This window comes from Schistocerca piceifrons, chromosome 4, assembly GCF_021461385.2.
Source record: "Schistocerca piceifrons isolate TAMUIC-IGC-003096 chromosome 4, iqSchPice1.1, whole genome shotgun sequence".
Lineage (NCBI taxonomy): Eukaryota > Metazoa > Arthropoda > Insecta > Orthoptera > Acrididae > Schistocerca > Schistocerca piceifrons.
In genome coordinates this window covers 76,850,964-76,875,770 of record NC_060141.1, presented here as the reverse complement: position 1 = coordinate 76,875,770, position 24,807 = coordinate 76,850,964, and the positions used below count along the sequence as shown (strand labels likewise).

General features: G+C 42.0%; 1 pseudogene; it reads left to right on the top strand.

Annotated features, from left to right (window-relative positions):
* Nucleotides 1-22,671: 22,671 nt before the first annotated feature.
* On the top strand, nt 22,672-22,789 carry LOC124797065 (annotated as a pseudogene).
* Nucleotides 22,790-24,807: the final 2,018 nt, after the last annotated feature.

The window sequence follows — 24,807 nt, the reverse complement described above, 5'->3', positions numbered from 1 at the left end:
GATCCGATCATTGACTGGAAATGATGGGCTCAGCTACTTCGAGACCATTTGCAGCCATTCATAGACAACATGTTCCCAAATATCAGTGGATTTTTATAGATAACAATGCACCATGTCAGCAGGTCACAATTGCTCCCGATTGCTTTGAAGAACATTCTGGACAATTCGAACGTATGATTTGGCAGCTCAGATCGCCCAGAACGAGTCCCACCGAACATTTATGGGGTATAATCGAGAGGGCAGTTCGTGCAAAAAATCCTGCACCGGCAACACTTTCTCAGTTATGGACGGCTATAGATACAGCTTACAAATTTCCAAAACTCCGCCATTTCTCTCCCCACATCCACCACTGCTGGCGGCTCACCTCCAACTGCGCAACGCTACGCGCTGTTAACATCCAGCTGCCCAACACTACATTGGCAGACAACAATGCAAACTAGCCACAGACTGCACACAGCACAGCCAGTGATTTTCATACAGAGTGCTACGTGGCGTTACCAATATAAAAACCTAAACAGCCTACTTACACCTGTGTCAGGATCCAGCATGTCAGTGACCACTTACAACGGTTATGGCAAGCTCTTCTCAAGACAGGATACGACGGCTTTATGGCACCTTTCCCAACCGAATCAGTGCATGCACGAAGGCTTGATGGGGTGCAACATCACCCTCATAAGGGTGGTCATACTGTCAAGTTCTTTGTAAATCTGCCTCGAATTTGTAATGACAGCAGCAACATGAAATACCGCTATAACGTGCGGCGTTCCGTTTCGTTTCCTCCTGGCCTTCTGGGTGCTCCACATTTTTTGTCAGGCAGTGTATGAAGACTATCCAGGTTTCACTTGTTCTCCAGTTTCACTCCATTTTAAGCGATGATGATGATGATGATCATTTTAGATTATGGGGCACTCAACGGCGTGGTTATCAGCGCCTGTACAAATTCCCAATCTCTTCACACTCCAGTCTTGTCATTTTCAAAAATGATGATGAAAGGATGAGTACAACACAAACATCCAGTCCCCGGGCGGAGGAAAGCCGCGACCCGGCCGGCAATCGAACCCGGTACCCCGTGGTCCAGAGGCAGCGACGCTAAGCACTAGACCACGAGCTGCGGACCGTTTTAAGCGAGTTGACAATCATATCTACAATCGTATTCGCTCTGTAACCGCCTCCCCTCTTCCGCGCCATGCTCTCACCATCAACTCTTAAAAACGTATGAGGAGCGTGGTCTGCGGTTCCAATCACCGCAGAAGACTTATAGCTTTGATCTCTGTGGAGTTGCCTCTGTGCTGCAGAATCTACATCTACATCTACATCCATACTCCGCAAGCCACCCGAGGGTGTGTGGCGGAGGGTACCTTGAGTACCTCTATCGGTTCTCCCTTCTATTCCAGTCTCGTATTGTTCGTGGAAAGAAGGATTGTCGGTATGCTTCTGTGTGGGCTCTAATCTCTCTGATTTTATCCTCATGGTCTCTTCGCGAGATATACGTAGGAGGGAGCAATATACTGCTTGACTCTTCGGTGAAGAAACTTTAACAAAAGCTCGTACCGAGCTACTGAGCGTCTCTCCTGCAGAGTCTTCCACTGGAGTTTATCTATCATCTCCGTAACGCTTTCACGATTACTAAATCATCCTGTAACGAAGCGCGCTGCTCTCCGTTGGATCTTCTCCATCCCTTCTATCAACCCTATCTAGTACAGATACCGCACCGGTGAGTAGTATTCAAGCAGTGGGCGAAGAAGTGTACTGTAACCTACTTCCTCTGTTTTCCGTTTGCATTTCCTTAGGATTCTTCCAATGAATCTCAGTCTGGCATCTGCTTTACCGACGATAAAATTTATATGGTCATTCTATTTTAAATCACTCCTAACGCCTACTCCCAGATAATTTATGGAATTAACTGCTTCCAGTTTCTGACCTGCTATATTGTAGCAAAATGATAAGGGATCTTTCTTTCTGTGTATTCGCAGCGGTTACTATGAACACCGCCATGTAGCCACAATAATGCCAGTGACAATATTCGTTCCTATACGAAAATGCAGAGATCCTATCTCGGATACAAGGAGCCCGCGTTCGCGCCGGCGCAAGTTAAGATTAGCTATACGGACTGCGGCTGTGAACGGGATGGCGACGGCACGTGGCCGACTCACCCCAGCGGGGCCACCGTTGCTGTTTTCCCCGTTCTGGCCTGCGTCCAAGTAGCACAGCGCTTGCCCACCACTCCTAAATATCAGAGCAGAAAACTTTTTTTCAATTATTGTTGTTGTTGTGGTCTTCAGTCCAGAGACTCGTTTAATGCAGCTCTGCATGCTACTCTATCCTGTGCAAGCTGCTTCATCTCCCAGTACCTACTGCAGCCCACATCCTCCTGAACCTGCTTAGTGTATTCATCTCTAGGTCTCCCTCTACGATTTTTACCCTCCACGCTGCCCTCCAATGCTAAATTGGTGATACCTTGATGCCTCAGAATATGCCCTACCAACCGATCCCTTCTTCTAGTCAAGTTGTGCCACAAACTCCTCTTCTCCCCAATTCTATTCAATACCTCCTCATTAGTTATGTAATCTACCCATCTAATCTTCAGCATTCTTCTGTAGCACCACATTTCGAAAGCTTCTATTCTCTTCTTGTCTAAACTATTTATCGTTCACGTTTTACTTCCATACATGGCTACGCTTCATACAAATACTTTCAGAAACGACTTCCTGACACTTAAATCTATACTCGATGTTAACAAATATCTCTTTTTCAGATTATTATTATTATTATTATATTTCGCGTCTTTATCCGCTTACTTAAGAGGGGAGTTCAATAAGTAATTTTTTCTCGGCCACTTTTGGTTGGCAAAATGCGGAATTTTTTGTGGGACGTCATGGTGTATTCCCGCTTCAGTTCCTACTGTTTCATGAAGTTGCAATGGGTGGCGACCCTATAGGTACCCTTCAAAATGGCATCAGTACGGAGGTGCGTTCCAAGTAGAGAGCTATCATTCATTGAGTTCCTTCGTCGGAAAACCAGAACATCGCAGATATTCATAGGCACTTTTAGAATATCTACGGAGACCTGGCACTGAACAAAAGCACGGTGAGTCGGTAAGCGAGGCCTCAGTCATCATCGCAGCAAGGTCGCGCAAACCTGTCCCATCACCCGCGTGCCGGCGGGCCGCACGCAGCTGTGACTCCTGAAGTGTTAGAACGTGCGGACACTCTCTCTCTCGAGGTGATCGACAGCTCACCGTCAAACACCTCGCTGCACAACTGGACGTCTCCGTAGGTGATAATGGCAAACTCGTCCACCATTTGGGGTACTCAAAGCTGAGTGCCCTCCAGCTTCCTCTCCGTCTAACAGAAGACCATAAAGGACAACGAAGGACCATCTGTGCGCAACTGCTTGCGCGTTACGAAGCTGATCGTGATAATTTGTTGTCACATGCGATGAAACATGGTAGAGTGGTACAGGGCATATAATCACCCCCCCCCCCTCCCTCCCTCAGCCCAGTGAGGTGGTGTAAGGCCGCCGCACTGAACGGAGATTATGTTTAAAAACAGAGATTCATAGCCAAAAGTATGAGGAATAATATGGTGTACTGGAAACCTGATTAAAACCAAACAGCTTTCAGAAAAAAATGTGTTGCATGCCTTTTTGAACGGCCGTCGTACTCTTGTGTACCTCCTTCCCACGCCTTCCCCGCGAGGAGGGCTCCGTGGACTTTCCGACAGTTTACTAGGTGCCGCAGGTACTGCGCCACTTCCGACCATCAGTTTTGTACCGTGGTATTTCCTAACAGAGCCTGCCCCATAGTTGCTGCTACCTTCGACGCGGAAACAGAGACGTGTTCTGTCAATTGCTGCTTCTTCTGTTTCTTAATCAGATTAAAAAGAAAAAGAAAATGTTCGCGGGAGAGCTTCTGTGAAGTTTGGAAGGTAGGAGACGAGGTACTGGCGGAATTAAAGCTGTGAGGACGGGGCGTGAGTCGTGCTTGGGTAGCTCAGTTGGTAGAGCACTTGCCCGCGAAGGGCAAAGGTCCCGAGTTCGAGTCTCGGTCCGGCACACAGTTTTAATCTGCCAGGAAGATTCACATTTAAACTTGCCTACTTACTAAGTGCATAACTATTCCTTAGCGAGAATAAAATATGAAATAATGTACTTATTACAAAACGGTCAGGAAAAAACCGCGATTAACACCAGCCAGTTTTGCGATGTGGTATGCCCGGCAAGCGTCTCTCACACTGCTGCGGCTTCCTTTGACGGCCGAAAAAGTTCTGGCTAAAATATTTGTAGTCGGAAGCACCACGTTGATGTCAGGTGTCGCAAAGGCCACGGTCGGAAAGAGCACAACATCGCCAATAAACTAAGCATCATCAGGACTGTCCTCAATTAGCCAACGATCCCGGAGGCTTTCGGATACGCCATAATTCCAATTCTTTACCTTGTCAGCATCTCCCCACCTCAGCGCCCACTACCACAGGAGGAAGGACAGTTTGCTTTCCCGGATAGTTACTTTGAAATGGTCTAATACAGGGTGGTCCATTGACAGTGATCGGGCAAAACATCTCACGAAATAGGCATCAAACGAAAAAACTGCAAACAATGAACCAGTCTAGCTTGAAGGGGGAAACCAGATGGCGCTATGGTTGACCTGCTATATGGCGCTGCCATATGTCAAACGGATATCAACTGCGTTTTTTTAAATAGGAACCCCCATTTTTTATTACATATTCGTGTAGTACGTAAAGAAATATGATTGTTTTAATTGGACCACTTTTTTCGCTTTGTGATGGATGGCGCTGTAATAGTCACAAACGTATAAATACGTGGTATCACGTAACATTCCGCCACTGCGGACGGTATTTGCTCTGTGATACATTACCCGTGTTAAAATGGACCGTTTACCAATTGCGGAAAAGGTCGATATCGTGTTGATGTATCGCTATAGTGATCAAAATGCCCAACGTGCGTGTCCTATGTATGCTGCTCGGTATCCTGGACGACATCATCCAAGTGTCCGGACCATTCGCCGAATAGTTACGTTATTTAAGGGAACAGGAAGTATTCAGCCACATGTGAAACGTCAACCACGACCTGCAACAAATGATGATGCCCAAGTAGGTGTTTTAGCTGCTGTCGCGGCTAATCCGCACATCAGTAGCAGGCAAATTGCGCGAGAATCGGGAATCTCAAAAACTTCGGTGTTGAGAATGCTACATCAACGTCGGTTGCACCCTTAATATATTTCTATACACCAGAAAATGCATGGCGACAACTTTGAACGTCGTGTTCATTTCTGCCACTCGGCACAAGAGAAATTACGGGACGATGACAGATTTTTTGCACGCGTTCTATATAGCGACGAAGCGTCATTCACAAACAGCGATAACATAAAACGCCATAATACGCACTATTGCGCAACGGAAAATCCACGATGACTGCAACAAGTGGAACATCAGCGACCTTGGCGGGTTAATGTATGGCGCGGCATTATGCGAGGAAGGATAACTGGCCCCCACTTTATCGATGGCAGTCTAAATGGTGCAGTGTATGCTGATATCCTACGCAATGTTCTACCGATGTTACTACAAGATGTTTCACTGCATTACAGAATGGCGATGTACTTCAAACATGATAGATGTCCGGCACATAGCTCTCGTGCGGTTGAAGCGGTATTGAATAGCATATTTCATGACAGGTGGATTGGTCGTCAAAGCACCATACCAGGGCCCGGGCGTTCACCGGATCTGACGTCCCCCGGTTTGCTTTCTGTGGGGAAAGTTGAAGGATATTTGCTATCGTGATCCACCGACAACGCCTGACAACATGCGTCAGCGCATTGTCAATGCATGTGCGAACATTACGGAAGGCGAACTACTCGCTGTTGCCAAATGCATTGAGGTTGACGGACATCATTTTGAGCATTTATTGCATTAATGTGGTATTTACAGGTAATCACGCTGTAACAGCACCCGTTCTGAGAAATGATAAGTTCACAAAGGTACACGTATCACATTGGAACAACCGAAATAAAATGCTCAAACGTACCTACGTTCTGTATTTTAATTCATTAAACCTACCTGTTATCAACTGTTCGTCTAAAATTGTGAGCCATATGTTTGTGACTATTGCAGCGCCATCTATCACAAAGCGAAAAAAGTGGTCTAACTAAAACATTATATTTCTTTACGTACTAGACGAATATGTTATAAAAATGGGGGTTCCTATTTAAAAATAAAAACGCAGTTGATATCCGTTTGACCTATTGCAACGCCATCTAGCGGGCCAACCATAGCGCCAGCTGGTTTCCCCCTTCAAGCTAGACAAGTTTCGTTCTTTGTAGTTTTTTCGTTCGACGCTTATTTCGTGAGATATTTGGCCCGGTTACGATCAATGGACCACGCTGTATATTACACATGTGTGATATATGTGTTCCTTCCCTTCCTTTTACTACTGTTGAATTCAGTCATCCATCACAATTAAATTTTCATCTTCGTTAACTATCTGGATAACTTCTCTTATCCATCATATATTCTTTCAATCTCTTCATCACATAGAAGCTAATTGTTGTATATTGTATTACTATGTTCAGAGTTGCCTTTGTGTTCTGGGATACCTGTCCCATCACAGTGGCCCCTATTGTCCATTTTATTACAGTCAATGCGCCGAGAACCGTAATCAGTTAATAACAAAATTATGCTCTCACGGAAAAATATTCGTTTTCCGCAGGTCGTTCACATTAGACAGTATCTGAACTGCATTCCGATCAGTCAGCAATGCGTTGTCATTAGCATCGAATCGTCTATTAATGTCGTTTTTCATGATTACTCGTGTGCCTTTTGGTTACTACTTTCTTAATTTCATATCGTCAGCCGATTGCCAGTAATTATAAAACGACTTACTACCGTGCGTGTATCTCGACGTACGGCTTCATAATAAAATCTTACCAATGGCTAGTAATCTAAGGGAGAGTCGTAAATGTGCGGCAAAATATTATGATAAAATTGCACCTGGTGAAAATATTTTCCTTAGTGGTGCATGTTGTGGATTTGTTGCTATTTATCAGTCCCATATTCACGCTGTGCCTTGTAATTACCAGCCTCTTCGATCGGCAACGTAATAGACAAGCTATAATAGATCAGTTTTGTTGGCGTTTCACATCAGCTTATAACGAAAGAGTGGCGACCGTTATCGGAATGGGGAATTAATGAAGGAAGCCATCCATCTGCAGGCGCTGTGACACGCAGCGCGAAAGCGTTGTCCGGCCCCCGCTAATGCCCGACCACCCTGCGTTCGGTTCCGAATGCTGCTCCGTGAAAAATAGGGCGGCCGAAAATTGCCGCCCAGTCACGAAGGACTCGCTATATTTAGCCTCGCCACGTCCCTAAAAAACACGTTACGTCCTTGAGTAGAGTCAGAAGAGGTCAGAGATTATTCTACATGATTGTGAGGAGGTGAGGTTGAGCAGATATCGCAGGTAGCTGATCAAATCTGTTGGCGTGACTGTATGGCCAGTTAAAGAGAGCAGACATGGACTTCGATATTCAGAAAAACGTCGAAGAAGGGTCTCCTAATACACCTACTAGAATTTCGCAACTTCCTCTTCAGGCAGAAGAGCGCGTTTTCTTCCAGACTGGAGCGTCCGACAACTTCACTTACGGCCTCGTAGTATGTAGCTACAGCAGAGAAAAGAATGGTATTGACATAGTGCTGAGGAAACAAATTACTGAAAAGTGCTGCTAGTCGTATAACTCAGAAATACTGAAGATGCAGAAAAGTGTAAAAGTGATGTGCAGTGAAAAGACCCATGCACTTCTACTTCACAAAAAGGTTACATTGAGGAGCTGCGCGAAAACGAAATCTACTGACGGTTAGGAAATGCTCGAATGAGAAGTATGGAAATGCCAAAATTTTTATAGTAGGAAGTGATCACTTTTGCCTGACAGTACAAATCATAGGCAGGAAATCGGTAAAATTGCAATAAAAAGAAAGGAAATTGATATGAATGAGGAATTTGGCTTCATTACTGCTTTTCTATGGCTTACATGAATCATAGAGATTAGGGCATGAGTTATATTGTGTACTGAGCATCATGACAGAAGATTCATTTCGCTGCCTACCTCACAGCAAATTATGCTGTTGAGGAAAATGAGTCTTTCTGTCCTCATATTTGGTGAGAAGGGTCCTCTGCGCTTTGAAGAACGATAAATGGGTTCCGGAGTTATAATTCTCGTCTTAATTCTCTTTTAATCGACTCATCCAATAATTCACATTTTATGAGTAAGTTGAGAAGCGTACAAACACACTCGTACAGTCTGCTAAATAATTTCACCCCTGATTCTGTACCAGACATTTGCAAGAAAACTACATGAAGACAAGAATTCATCCAGAAAAAACTTTGCAGTGGCAAGATGGACAGTCTACACTTTCTGAAGTTCGTTTCGCACGAAGCTTAATTGTTATCGTTAGAACAACAATATCTTCTGAAAAAAGTAATTTTTATTTAAGCTTTTTGTGATATAATTTATTTCTTTAAACAACTTTTAGTCATCCTGGTAGTAATATACCGTTTTGTAAATTTTATAATAAAGTTTAATAGTACTCATCTGCTTAATATTGCTACACTCCTAGAATATGGGTTGCTGATGTATTGTGAAGAGCGGTCATGGAAAAATCACGAGTCTGCTACCAGTAGTGGAGCTCGGGTGTTGGCAGAAAGGACACTTCTGGACAAGTTGCGGAATTCTGGTATTCGGCAGGTAAAAGCAACGCCGTTCTTGTGACCTGTTGCAAGGTGACAGCAGTCACCACCGAGGAAAACTGGTAGAACTGAATACAGCAATGCAGAAAGGAAACTCCCAGGCCAATACAGTAGGTTTGTGCTGATGAGATGGTACTCGTCGCGAGAGAGAATATCAATTCTCCTTGTAAGCTCATTCTTGTAATTGTTAAGTACATTTTCGCCAAATAGCCTTTCTCTCACTGTCTGCCACTTGAGGAAGTGACCTGCCTCTATCACGCTTCAAAATCATCGAAGGACGAATAACAACAACGACACAATTAAAAATATTTCAGCGAGTTCCCCGGAAAACAAAAGACTTGGAGGTCACCAAATCCAAATTTAGGGAAGTTCCAAATTGTTCACGTTGCGATTTCTTGTGGAAACACTAAATACATAATGAATGTCAAGGTGACGGAAGCAACAATTATTGAAAGAGACCATCACAAGTGGTAAAATTACTTAAGGTACGATTTACTCCCCCACTCAAGACTGGAAGACACAGGAATAAAATATTTTAGACTGACTTACAGAAATTATGAAACAGGAGAGAAATCTTCCACAACAAATTAAACAACTTGGAAGTTATTGACTAGAAAAGCATCAGTACCAGAATAATATATGCTGCGATGTAAACGGTTCCATTGAAAAATAACGGCTGATGTAATCAAATGGTTCAAATGGCTCTGAGCACTATGGGACTTAACAGCTGTGGTCATCAGTCCCCTGGAACTTAGAACTACTTAAACCTAACTAACCTAAGGACATCACACACATCCATGCCCGAGGCAGGATTCGAACCTGCGACCGTAGCAGTCGCGCGGTTCCGGACTGCGCGCCTAGAATGATGTAATCAAAGCTGTGAATATGCCTTGGACGAAAGACTGAGAGTGCGGAAAAGTTGATAGTCAATAAAGAAAGAAACTAATTATTTGGAATTTATAAACCAAAGGAAGTTAAAGGAGAAAAATTGAGGTGTGCTTACAGAAATGTTTAAAGGTCTTTTTTACATGATATTGAAGAAGACTTCCAGAAAAGCAGCAAAAGACATTTTTGTAAAACTTTCAAAACTAAATTAACCAAGTATCAGCTGCCAAGACTATATTTGAAAAGATAAAGCGGGAAACTAGCCATTAATAACTAGGAAAGCTGTGATTTATTTGCTGAGTTGCTCAGTTGTGAGGAGATAGTGATATCTTTTGACTAAGCAGAAGCTGGAAATCTCTTACCCAAATTCAAAACCGCCAGATAAAACTTTAATATAAAATATAATTGAAGAACTCAAAGATAACAAAGCTCCTGGAGAGGATTCAATTATTGCGGCAATGTAGAAAAATTCCACCTGCGACAAGACTGAAATACTTAAAAAAGTTTTAAGGAAATTTGGAAAGAAAATTCCCCAAGAATGTAAATGCGCTCTCATACATTCAGCACACAAGAATGGAAATGAGGCAAATGACAACAACTACAGACGAATCTCTTTAGTGACTGTTCGGCACAAAATCCTATTCATGGCACTTGGAAATCGTTTGGAAGAACAAAGAGGATTTGGAAAGGGCAGGTCCTGCGTAGAACAGATTATGACTATTGTCTAAGAAGCAAAAATCTTGTCGTAACATTTGCAGATTTCAAGACACCACAGCTCAGTAGACATAGAAACACCCTTCGGTGCACTGCAAGAATTCGGTACAGGTGAACAAAATTATGGTAATAATAAAAAAAACATTGCCAACAATAAAACTCCGTGGGGAAATTTCTGAACCATTTTAAATAAAAAGTGGTTTCAGCAAGGCGATAGTGGCTTATCAGTTAACGAAGGACATTTGATATAAAAAAAATCGCTCCCAATAAAAACAAAAATCTAACAACACTGTCTAAAATCGGAATGCCTTTAGTCAGTGGAATCTTTAGTCGTTAGTAAATAGTGGAGAAACTAAAAAACTGGAGAAAAAGGAAAGGAAGACACTATGAAAAATACTCGGTCCAAAAAAGTTGGGAGGGTGCAGATGAGAAGCAAGGATGAAATCTACAGTCAGACTGAAAAACTATCCGATGCTCTCTGGAAAAGGAGAATTTCGTTATATGATCACTTGGTTCGAACAAACCCGGAAACAGTGACTAAAAAAAATATTAGATCATTTCGACAAAAATCCCAAACCGCAAATCGGTTAATACAGAGAAGTGAAAATGGACATAACAGAAATCAACGTTACCAAAGCAAGAACTCTAGACAGTCCAACTTTTTGAAACAAGATTAGAACGTTAGGGGGTTTTCAGGAAGAGGTCTGAGTATGCATCAGTGTACGGTCAGATGAAAGTAAAAAATAGCACAATAAAAGGATGAAGAACTACTGGAAATACCAAAAATCAGGAAAGACGGCAACATCATGAGAAAGTTACGGCACGTGGTCCATTGACGCCCGAAATCGAAGAAAGAAGAAGAAGTGATAATAGCAATAATAACTGCCGTTAAGGGGGAATATGTCACGAAGCTTTAACAGAAAGAGCCAAAAAATTGAAAAAGTGGAAATTTTCAAGAATAATTGAACACCATGTCTGCACAGCAAAGAAACAGCAAGATCAATCAGAGGAATTAAAACATATTTTGAAAAGAGGAACTTGTAGAAATTGAGGGAAACTTTTCCAAAAATAATACTCGTGATTCTTATCAGACTTTTAAAGGCAGACTGAAGGGATAGCAAACTCCCAAGTGTGTGCCTCATAAATGAAAATGGCAGACTTGGGTTAAGCAACACTGGCAATTACGAAATACGTGCAAAATATTTTGCTCATTTTCTTAATGCCCCAGAATTTATCCATTAGTTGGAATTCACAAACACTCTTGAAAATCTAGAGGAATGTTTATCTCGGACTACCGAAGAAATTGAAGAAGTAATTAAGACCTTGAAAAGCAAAAAAGCTGGTGGAAAAGACTCTGTTACAGCGGAGATTTTGAAATTGTGTGTACCAAAAATAAAAAAAATGAGATAAAATTAATCTTTGCGAAAATCTGGAAAACAGAAAAAAATCTCAGAAGACTGGATGGTAGTCTTGATACATCCACTACATACGAAAGTGAATAAACAAGACTATAACATCTATAGAGGAATTTCGTTGATACCAGGTGAATATAGAATATTTTCCAAGATTTTACTAAACGGAGTAGGAACAACACTGCACAGTCATTTAGGTGAATAGCAAGAACACTTTAAGGACAGATGGTATTCTTAATAAGTATTTAATCCAAAGTCAGTCATTCGCCACAAGTTAATGAATTCAAAAGACACTGTATTAATGGTTGTCGATTTCAAAAAGGCCTTTGATTCCGTTCACAGACAAACTATCAATAAAATAATCCGAGAATTTGGTGTAAAGTCTAAATCAGCATATCTAATTCGCGGACGAAAGGCACAGTATCTAAAGTGATATTTGTCGAAGAAATATTTCAGCCTTTAGAAACAGAAGATAGTTGCGACGCAAGGAGTTGGCCTATCCTCATTGTTGTATATTGTATTCTAGAAAATACATTGAGAATTTGGAATGAAGAACTGAATCACTATAAGATTTCACTAATAGTGTTGGGAAGAGGAATCAAAAACACTGGAATTAACTGTCTCACATTTTCTGATGACTTTACTGTACTACCTGAAAATGTGACGTCTACTGTAATGCAAATTAACCTTTTTGAAGAAATAGCTGGTAGCGCCGGGTTAAGAATTTTGTAGAAAAAAAAATACATCACAGTGTATCAAAACAGATATTGACCAAACTGGAAAAATTAAAAATTGTAAACATCTTTGGGAGATAATCGAAGACAATGGTTTGGAAAAAGCTGCTATAGAGGAAAGGATACATAAAATGGGAAGGGCTTATAGTACAGCTAAAGACTTTTGCAAAAATTGCCTGTCTAAAAACGCAAAAGTTAGGCATTACAGTACGGTAGTGAGGCCAGAATGTGTACACCCAAGCGAATCTCTCGTTCTTGGGACTTGTCCCGCGGATACGCAGGGTCGGCCGTGGTTAATCGGATGTGGCATGTTAATGTTTAAGGGGTGACCGGATGCCCTTCCTGTCACCAGTACACCCAAGCGAATATCTGGCATTAAACTATAATTTAGCTAAATTAGAATTACTAGTTAGGTGAATCATTAGGAAAGTATTAGGCCCACGAAAAACTACGGAAGGTCTTATATTGCCTAAATTTACGGAAACATGGAAACATAGCAGAAGTAAAGAGAAAAAGAAGACTGGGATTTTTTGGACATTTATATCGAATGCAAGACAAATTAACCAAGAAGATCTTCAAATATTTGTGGGATAAGAAGTTAAAAACAGTTTGGATACCTGAAGTAAAAAAGGATTTAAAACATAATATAAAAGCCAAAGAACAAACGGTCAGAGAAGTGTTTAGGGAAAAAAGTATTGGATATGGAGGGAGTCCAAGGTAGAAGAGCGAAAAAATTGGTCTGAATTGGTCAGAAGGTGGGAAGAAACAGCGTATCGAACATATGAAAGAGTACTGGAAGGAAAGAAGAGAACGAGGATTAAGGACTTGAGTCACGTTCCTGATAGTTCATCTCTGCATCCAAACCCATAACTTGCACACCAGCTGCACTGAGAAGATGGCCAAATACAGGGATCTGGGATAGGACGTAAAGGCATGTGATAACAGGGGTCTGTACACACAGGCACTGTCGTAATATCGGCAGTCGGTGTTGTCGCAGAACGCAATCTACACAACTAAAACCCATATATTTTCCTCTGTTGGCAACTGCAAAAAACAATTTCACTGAAAGCTTCCTGAGCAGTTAACTTAGTGGTGTTACTTAAATGGTTTCATTATATCATTACCGTGAAAATATCAGTGAACCAATAAGTGATAATAATGATGAAATAATAATAGTTATTATTATTCAGGTTGCTTCACGACTGTAGCAAACAAACCATCATAATTGGTCAGTGTTGGAGTATAGGTCCTTCAATCTCTGACATGCGATCTCTCTCGGTCAAAAACCACACTTTCTCGTTTTTCAACGCCTGAAGGATTATTAAGCTTAACACACATCCACGTGGACCATAGCGTTACATGTTTCATCTATCGGCTGCAGAATGCCTGTAATTGGCCCATTGTGTTGTAGATTAAAATGTTACACTGGAATATTTGTTTACGGGCGTGTTTCTACTGGCGCTTCCCTTTTTAATTTAGGCACTTTCTCGACGAGATTTATGAAACAGGGTGTGTGGGTTGGCAACAGATGGAATTTATAGTGGGTGATATTGAATTGGGAAACGGGAGTGGTTAGTAGCGGCGTTTCCGTTCCCGTCCAGTAAAAGGCAATATAGAGGCGTCACACCATAACAAAATCTTGTACCTATGTGCACAGTACGCTAAAGGCAACGAGGAATGAAATACATGAAACGAAGTCAAATTCCTCACATATGACTATGAATTTAATTTAAAGGCGTAAGTGAATAGATGTGTTAAGCGAATTATATTACTACGTCAAGGGCAACTTCAGTAAACCGAATGGAAATACGTTTGCACCGTCAAAACTTGTTCAGTTAGATTTATATATGATGGAAGATTCCGGTTTAAAATTATTTTTGCTAACAGTGAATTGATAACAGTAAATTAACAACTATCAGTTTAATAAGTCGTGGTTGCAAAATGCTAACACGAATTTTTCACTGAAAAATGGAAAAACTGTAGGAGCAGACATCGGAGAAGATCAGTTTGGATTCGGGAGAAATGTAGGAACCCGCGAGGCAATACCGACCCCACGACATTTCTTAGAAGAAAGGTTAAGGAAAGTTAAACATACGTTTATAGCGTTTGTAGACTTTGAGATAGCTTTAGACAATGTTGACTGGATTACTCTTTGAAAATCTGAAGATAGGATAGATAAAACACAGCTATTTACGACGTGTACGGAAACCAGACGGCAGTTATAAGAGTCGAGGGGCATGAAGGGAGAGAGACAGGGCTACAACCAACCGCCGATGTTAGCAACGAATAAAAGAAACAAAAAAAAAATTGAGAGTAGGAATTAAAGTCCAGGGAGGAGAAATAAAAACGTTGAGATTTGCCGAGGAAATTGTAATTGTGTCATAGGCAGGGAAGCACTTCGAAGAGCAGTTGAACGGAAAGGACAGTGTCTTGAAATGAGGATATAAGATGAACATCAACAAAAGCAAAACAAGGATAATGGCATGTAGTGGACTTAAATCAGATAATACTGAGGGAATTCGCTTAGGAAACGAGTCACTTAAAGTAGGAGATGAGTTTTGCTATTTGGGTAGCAAAATAACTGATGTTGGCCGAAGTAGAGAAGATATAAAATATAGATTAGCAATGGCAAGAAAAGCGTTTCTGAAGGGAAAAAAACGCTAGTTTCAGGGAGTCACAGCAATCACCAATAAGTATAACAACTTCTATTGATGATAATGATACAGAAATGTTAACCATATTTCATTATTAAAGGATGAGTACATATTGATATACCGAGCGAGGTGGCGCAGTGGTTAGCACACTGGACTCGCATTCGGGAGGACGACGGTTCAATCCCGTCTCCAGCCATCCTGATCTAGGTTTTCCGTGATTTCCCTAAATCGTTTCAGGCAAATGCAGGGATGGTTCCTTCGAAAGGGCACGGCCGATTTCCTTCCCACTCCTTCCCTAACCCGAGCTTGCGCTCCGTCTCTAATGACCTCGTTGTCGACGGGACGTTAAACACTAACCACCACCACCACCACATATTGATATTTTTTGAATATAGATGCCACTATTTTGATTCGACGATCTCAGATTATAGTATTCTTATGATTCAGTCCACGGATGTTATTCACAAGATTATATTTATATGTCAATAATGTTATGTTTGCAGTGGAAGTTAATCAACTGAAACAAAAACGTTTAAATTAAATTGAATGCTTAATTTACCACGTTTTTTTTAATCGAACTAGAAAGCACAAAACAATTTCTTCTTGCCTCATAGTTTCCTAAGCACACACAGATAGTCCTGAAAACGAAATTTTATTATCTGTGCAAATATCCGTAAGATTTAAAACGAAAAACGTGAGCCGCGTAGCAAGAAGGTGAACTACTCATGAAGCAATTGTATATTACAGATATCCCTTGTCTTTTCGTTTTAAATCTTACCCCTTTCTTCAGGGCTATTAAAAATAACGAATCACAAATTTTGAGGACTGTCTGTATGGTGTTAGGAATCTATAAGGGGCTAGGAGAAGTTATTTTATAATTTTTAGATCCGTTTAAAAAGTGCTATATTAAAAATCCATTTTATTTAAAGAATTAGTTTATGCTTTTCAGTCTTGAATGTGTGGAACTTTTTAGTCGATTTCAAACATTTCGATGAGAATAATGAGTCATGAGGTAAATTTTAGGCTTATTTCAGTTTCCTTTTACCTCAATCAACCAATAAAGGGTTGTCCATGGATCGTGACCGGGCCAAGTATCTCACGAAATAAGCGTTAAACGAAAAACTACAAAGAACGAAATTTGTCTAGCTTGAAGGGGGAAACCATATGGCGCTATGGTTGGCCCTCTAGATGGCGCTGCCATACGTCAAACGGATATCAACTGCGTTTTTTTTTAAAAATAGGAACCCCCATTTTTTATTACATATTCGTGTAGTGCGTAAAAAAAATGAAATTAATGTTTTAGTTTGACCACTTTCTTCGCTTTGTGATAGATGGCGCTGTAATAGTCACAAACATATGTTTTACAATTTTAGACGAACAGTCGGTAACAGGTAGGTTTTTTAAATTAAAATACAGAGCGTAGGTACGTTTGAACATTTTATTTCGGTAGTTCCAATGTGATACGTATACCTTTGTGAACTTTATCATTTCTGAGAACGCATACTGTTACAGCGTGATTACCTGTAAACACCACATTAGTGCAATAAATGCTCAAAATAATGTCCGTCAACCTCAATGCATTTGGCAATACGTGTAACGACATTCCTCTCAACAGCGAGTAGTTCGCCTTCCGTAATGTTCGCACATGCATTGACAATGCGCTGACGCATGTTGTCAGGCGTTGTCGGTGGATCACGATAGCAAATATCCTTCAACTTTCCCCACAGAAAGAAATCCGGAGACGTCAGATCCGGTGAACGTGCGGGCCTTGGTACGGTGCATCGACGACCAATCCGCCTGTCATTAATTATGCTATTCAATACCACTTCAAACGCATGCGAGCTGTGTGCCGGACATCCATCATGTTGGAAGTACATAGCCATTCTGTCATGCAATAAAATGTCTTGTAGTAACATCGGTAGAACATTACGTGGGAAGTCAGCGTACATTGCACCATTTAGATTGCCATCGATAAAGTGGGGGCCAGTTATCCTTCCTCCCATAATGCCACACCATACATTAACCCGCCAAGGTCGCTGATGTTCCACTTGTCGCAGCCATCGCGAATTTTCCGTTGCCCAATGGTGCATATTATGCCAGTTTACGTTATCGCTGTTGGTGAATGACGCTTCGTCGCTATATAGAACGCGTGCAAAAAATCTGTCATCGTCCCGTACTTTTTCTTGTGCCCTGTGGCAGAACTGTACACGACGTTCAAAGTCGTCGCCATGCAATTCCTGGTGCATAGAAATATGTTACGGGTGCAATCGATGTTGATGCAGCATTCTCAACACCGACGCTTTTGAGATTCCCGATTCTCGCGCAAATTGTCTGCTACTGATGTATGGATTAGCCGCGACAGCAGCTAAAACACCTACTTGGGCATCATCGTATGTTGCAGGTCGTGGTTGACGTTTCACATGTGGCTGAACACTTCCTGTTTCCTTAAATAACGTAACTATCCGGCTAACGGTCCGGACACTTGGATGATGTCGTCCAGGATACCGAGCAGTATACATAGTACACGCCCGTTGGGCGTTTTGATCACAATAGCCATACATCAACACGATATCGACCTTTTCCGCAATTGGTAAACGGTCCATTTTAACATGGGTAATGTATCACGAAGCAAATATCATCCGCACTGGCGGAATATTACGTGATACCACGTACTGCCGCGCGGAATTAGCCGAGCGGTCTGTGGCGCTGCAGTCATGGACTGTGCGGCTGGTCCCGGCGGAGGTTCGAATCCTCCCTCGGGCATGGGTGTGTGTGTTTGTCCTTAGGATAATTTAGGTTAAGCAGTGTGTAAGCTTAGGGACTGATGACCTTAGCAGTTATTCCCATAAGATTTTACACACATTTGAACATTTTTTGAACATACCACGTACTTATACGTTTGTGACTATTACAGCGCCATCTATCACAAAGCGCAAAAAGTTGTCCAACTAAAACATTCATATTTCTTTACGCAGTAAACGAATACGTAATAAAAAATGGAGGTTCCTAATTAAAAAAACGCAGTTGATATCAGTTTGACCTATGGCAGCGCCATCTGGCGGGTCAATCCTAGCGCCATCTGGTTTCCCCCTTCAAGGTAGACGAGTTTCGTTCTTTGTAGTTTATTCGTTAGACGCTTATTTCGTGAGATATTTGGCCCGGTCACTATCAATGGACCGCCCTGTATATTCCTTCCGCGACGGGAACAGGAAAGGGAATGATGGCAGCGGTACATAAAGTAGCCTCCACCGCAGACCAGACAAGAAAGCGAGCTAATATTGTATTGACGTCCAGTTATGATCTATTTCTAAAATGTCAAGTCTCTGTCTCATTGGGAAGCTAGTTTATAATCAATTGCAAAATTCCTACCGAACAGAGAAACAGTCAGGAAAGCGATATAATAATAACGTGCTAAAAATAGAACTATAGAGAAAATGTTGCTGGGTAGCAATAAAAAGAATCAGGGGAAAATGGCAAATTAATAGCCCCCTTCCAAAGTGGAGAATCAAAAATAAACTTTAGAAAAGCAAACTATTTTCCTTAGGACTTGGAGATGGTAACTCTGCTGTTAGCACAATCACAGTCAATCATTGCTAGAAGTGTGCGAGAATATTCTAATAAATATGAAAGTTTGTTTCCTCAGATTCCAGGAAGGAGGGGCAAGTGCCCTCTCTTGCCCCGCCCCCCTCCCCCCCCCCCCCATTTTTCTGCCACCTATGATGTAAGGCCAGAGCGAACTTTCTGCTACATCGGCACCCGTGTTCGATCCGTTGGTTGTGACTTACTGGGTCTCTGTATGTTAAGAACGCTTCTTCTCCCGTAACAGCCTATCAGGTTCAAGTGGTTCAAATGGCTCTGAGCACTATGGGACTTAACTTCTGTGGTCATCAGTTCCCTACAACTTAGAACTACTTAAACCTAACTAACCTAAGGACATCACACACATCCATGCCCGAGGCAGGATTCGAACCTGCGACCGTAGCAGTCGCGCGGTTCCGGACTGAGCGCCTTAACCGCGAGACCACCGCGGCCGGCAGCCTATCAGGAAATTCGTAGCTAGCCACAGAAAGCTTTTCGATATGAATGAACTTACAAAAAATATATTCCCGCATTTACTTACTAAGGTTACGAGCGTGTTAACGGAACGCTTTCGTTCATCTGCAGAAATAAAGTTGTGTCATTTTGTACAAGATATTGTGCCGGATGTTGGTCATTCTGACGGTATGAATTCGCGCGTTTGTTGGCGGAGCGCCCTCTACGAGAAGCGTGGAGTGCTTGGGCAAGCAAATAGCGGCAGCTGGCTCTGGGAATTATTCACATTAACATCTCCTGTTTGTGAGCTGCCGATGTGGTGTAGGGTAGTAAGGTGTCGCAGCATGGAGTGTGAAACGTTCTTTTGGGAACACAGCGTTGGCCGGCAACATTGAACTGCGGACTGTACCTAGTTCTTTCAGCTATTCGTCTAAAGGAATTGTTTTATTATTGCCTGTGGTACTGATAATGCAAAAGCGAACATTACGTGTTGAAATAAGGTTTCTTTTGTATTGTAGTTCACTGGTGGTTTATACTGTTTGTCTGTGAGAGTTCTTAACGTTGAGAGGCACCCACATGCCTTGCTCATACTGTGGCATCAAGCAGTCAGGCCTGCAAGATGAGTGGTCTGCCAAGCGAGTGGATTCATTCTTATTTATCGAGTAACATGAACTCTCGTACTCACAATTAAGTCACTAATCAACCTCCTGTATGAATAATACGCAACGGAAACACGCATCTGACTATCAGTAATTTACAGAACTCTGACTGCTCACTACGCACTGGCAATACCACATTTTCTTTCCTTTTTATTTAATGGCTTTTATCAACACGTGGCCATCGCACTGAATAAGAGTGGCGCACACATTATAAATTTTGGATATCATGACAACATACAATTCGAAGGAAAAGGCCATCAATCTTTTTCTTTTCACTATCTTATTTATTCCGATAAATTCTATAGCCTAAACACACAAATTCTATAACCTACAACAATAACACATGAGAAATTCCGCCCAGTGGGCATGGCTTAACATTGGTGAATCTCTATATTATGGTCTCGTAATTATTTAACGCTACAGTGCACTTTCTGGATAGGATGGTGGATCTTTTATTATACCTCACACTTCGACTTACACTATCATCATCACGAAACTTTCCTCCAGACCGAGCGGTACCGAAGGAACAAGCATAACCCACTAATCTTTTGAAACTACCTTGCTACTCTCCCATGCAAACCACACATACCCAAATTACATGACATACACCGCACTACGACATGGAATACAATACAATGAATAGTCACAACACTATCACTTTCAGCTTTCCCACTTCAATTAGTATTTATCCCAGTTTCACACGACACTGCCCCACTTTGTAATTCTACTTTCCTACTATGAACTCTGGAGATATATGCACGTCTTCCTGTGCAATGCAAGCCAGGTGGCGTTGCTGGATAGACGGCCGACTCACCTTACTTCTCGCTCAGAGTTTGAATCTAGCGTCACACGGAATCATATCACGCAAAGTAATATTAAGAACATATTCATCACACACGCGAGTCCTCAACTGATACCATGGACGAGTACTTCTCTTTATCCTTTGTCTCATACACAGATTGAGACTCACACAGTACTCACCACGTGGAAGTACTCGTCTCTAATTTCAAGTCCTGCACACGCCATTTCTTAAATATTTCAACTTATGGTACACACGCTATTTCTTAAATATTTCAACTTATTGTACACACGCTAGTAATTCTGCTTAACTTAAGCACACGGAAGTATTTCAACTTATTGCTACACGTGGTTTCATTGTGACCGTTGGTCACTTCCGAAGATTACTACGATCCCATTAATATTACCTGCCTGACATTTAATTCTCCCCACAAAAGTTCCTGAAATAGAGAAATTAATATTTCAAACTACTCTTAAATATTCCACATGCATACCATGTCTCCACTCTTTTGTCTTTACGGAGCACAACTAAGACAGGTCTTAACAGCACAAGATCCAGTGGCAGAGTGCTGAAACATGGCCGTTCTTCAGGTCATCTCGCACCTCTGTCGAGGTGGGGGAAGACCATGCTACCGTATTGGTCAGCCACATTTCAGGCGCTCAAAGCTCCGGTAAGTTTAATCTCTTTGGTTCCACCAAAGGTGGCCAAAGGATCGTCTCAAAGATGATCATATATTCGCATTCACTATCTGTGGTTAACAGACGACCATACATTCATTCATTTCACAGATCTCACCAAACTGGATGTAGAGATTTACTTTGTGGGAGTGCACATGTGATCAGTTAAATAAATAAATTGTCATTCTTTCCCACACTGGTATCCGGCTTCGCTGTATTAATTGAAATTGAGTTATTATTAGAAAAAATGTGTTGTTCTGACAAAAGTAATGAAGTATGTTGTACCTATTTTCAATGTCGGGCGGTACTGTACCCTTTCAACGTTATAGCAATCGGTCGGATTTTTGTGGCACGCCTTGTAAGGTAATGTCGGGTGACGCATGTAGAGCACTTACTATTCTGTGAGCCGTTACTGAAGCCTTTAGTATCACCGTGTCTCAGACTGTTCACTTTTGACGTGGAATAGGGATCGGTTGTGCGAGAAGGTCTGGTTGTACTACCAACAGCCAACGTTGAGAACTGCGTAAACTATTGGGCAGTCGGCACTACAAAACGAATACTGTGGGGTGCTACGGGTCTTGTGCAGCACCGATGGGTGCGGAACGAGGTTACTGTTGTTTGAGTCTGATGCGAAGGAGTATTAACGAAGTGTGGTATTTTTAGCTGCTTTGCCGTGTCACCCGCTGCTACTGGTCTGGTTCGCCGAAGTTACAGAAAGTTGTGGTTTGTTCATTTTTTCTAGTTTGCTCACCGCTGTAGGGACCGGCAGTGTTGGTATACACCCTTGCATGGAATGTGGCTACTAACATCTTCCCAATATGTGTTTGTGCAAAGGGCTGTCCAATTTTGCTGAATTTTTTAAGCGTTTGCGCCTGGCTTCACGTGGGCGATGCAGTGAAAGTTTTCCCTGTAATCATGACATTGATTAAGGTGTTATATACCGTAAGGATTATGGGGATTAAACGTTAAGTGTGATAGTGGTGTCCCGCACGATTCTAAGCAAAACCTAGGAGTTAAGGCGTGGTACGCCAGACTGGTGTTTCACTGCTGGTCAGTGTGTATTCAAATTCCAAGAAACAAAGAAAAAAATTTAGAATCACTGGTGTCTCAAAGGGGCCAACTCCTTAACTTAGAAGTGGTGCACCACGATGATTTAAGTTATTGTGTTTACCTTTTTTGGTTTAACATAATTTAAATCAGAAGTAAGGCTGTTAAGCAATAACTCTTCAAACTGTATCTTAAGCTGCACTCAGTCATCAAATACCGCTGCGCGATTTGTTTGGGTTATGGTGTTTTGGGAGTAACGAATTAAAGCGCAATGCTGCATAATTAGGCGGTGCAGTGGGCATTAGTGCCAACGGCCTTGCCGCAGTGGTAACACCGGTTCCCGTCAGACCACCGAAATTAAGCGCTGTCGGGCTGGGCTAGCACTTGGATGGGTGACCATCCGGTCTGTCGAGCGCTGCTGGCAAGCGGGGTGCACTCAGCCCTTGTGAGGCAAACTGAGGAGCTACTTGATTGAGAAGTAGCGGCTCCGGTCTTGAAAACTGCCATACGGCCGAGAGAGCAGTGTGCTGACCACATACCCCTCCATATCCGCATCCAGTGACGCCAGCGGGTGAGGATGACACGGCGGCCGGTCGGTACCTTTGGGCCTTCATGGCCTGTGTGGGAGGAGGAGTAGGCATTAGCAATTGTGTTGTACGTGTATGGATTGTAGGGATTGATGTCCAGTGTGTGTGTCTGTCAGCTGTATTTGGTTTACATGTATAGTGGGCCTCGTGGAGTGGCCGCGCGGTTAGAGGCACCATGTCACGGACTACGCGGCCTCTCCCGCCGGAGGTTCGAGTCCTTCCTCGGGCATGGGTGTGTGTGTTGTTCTTCGCATCACTTAGTTTAAGTAGTGTATAAGTCTAGGGACCGATGACCTCAGCAGTTTGGTCCCTTAGGAATTCACACACACATTTTTTTTACTTGTATAGTAAAAGTAACTAAATTCTGATTTTATTTCTGATCAGTTTCATTAAGATTTTATCGACTATTGCTTTTATTAACCAATGGGTATACTTTGAAGATAGTAATTTCAATCAGTCTGTCAGGATAGGTGTTTTAGTTTTTTTATCTAAGCTACTGAGAGCTTAAAGAAAATGAAATTGCAGTTGTTATTTGAATTCAGTTTTAACTGTCTACAGTACTTTCATAGCCTGCCTGTATCGCTGTTGAATAAACTACTGTTCATTGTGGTTAAAGGCTCTGAGCACTATGGCACTAAACATCTGAGGTCATCAGTCCCCTAGAACTTAGAACTACTTAAACCTAACTAACCTAAGGACATCACACACATCCATGCCCGAGACAGGATTCGAACCTGCGACCGTAGCGGTCGCGCGGTTCCAGACTGTAGCGCCTAGAACCGCTCGGCCACTCCGGCCGGCTCGTCCTGTTGAAGTCAGGCTTCTTGAACATTCGGAAAGTTGTTCAATGCAGGTGTAACGGAAGGTCGTAACATCTCCACGCAACGATTGGCATTGACAATTATTGTGTTTCCCTGTTCATTTGCGAAAAAGTACGGTCCGATAACTTTCGGAAGTTGCGCGACACGTACCCAGACATCTGGTGTCACATAGTTCAGGAATCTCACCAAGGCCCTGTACAAACCATGCCACGCAGTATCGATGCTGTATTGTGTTCTGAAGATGGACCAACGCTCTATTAAGGAAACAGTTATGTTTTCGCGTATGTCCGTTCTAGATTCATATTCAATGTTGTGGCATTGTTTTAATCGGAACAAGGGACCGATGACCTAGCAGTTTGGTCCCTTGCCCCCCTCTTTTAAACCAACAAACCAATCATAACCTAAGATGTGCAACAATCAGAAATTCAAATTAGTAATATAAGTTTAAACAAAATCAAATTAAAAGTATAATTTTAAACCGCATATTTTAGTTTTACTGGTGGGTACCGGTTTCTATTACATAACAACCATCGTCAGCAGACGGCGACATATAACACCTGGTAACAACACCTTCCGCACGCTCTTTCCTCGTGTGAACATGATATTGGTCTGATGATGGCCATTATATAACCGAAACCAGTATAATTATAATAATGTCATACTCACACTTTTTATTCACATTAAGGGGGGTAGGACGTCAAACGGGCCGACTTGGAGCAGGAGAGGCACCACAGGTCATTTTAATTTCCACTGTCTATACTTTTACAATTAAATTCATAAAACTTTGTCAGCATGACCAGGAAGGATTCAGGATTCACTCGTAACAGTGGAAGTTCAAAAACATAACAAAATAATTTTTTTACATGTAAAATTTCATAATTTTTTCACTTACTATTGGCTGCATTTGTTACTATAGGTACATTTTTCTTCATACGTAAAAGAGACTGTTCGATGAATTTTGCGCAACATACAAACAATATTTACAGGTGTCTGAAACTCTCGAATCTATTTAATTTATGAAAAAATGAATGAGC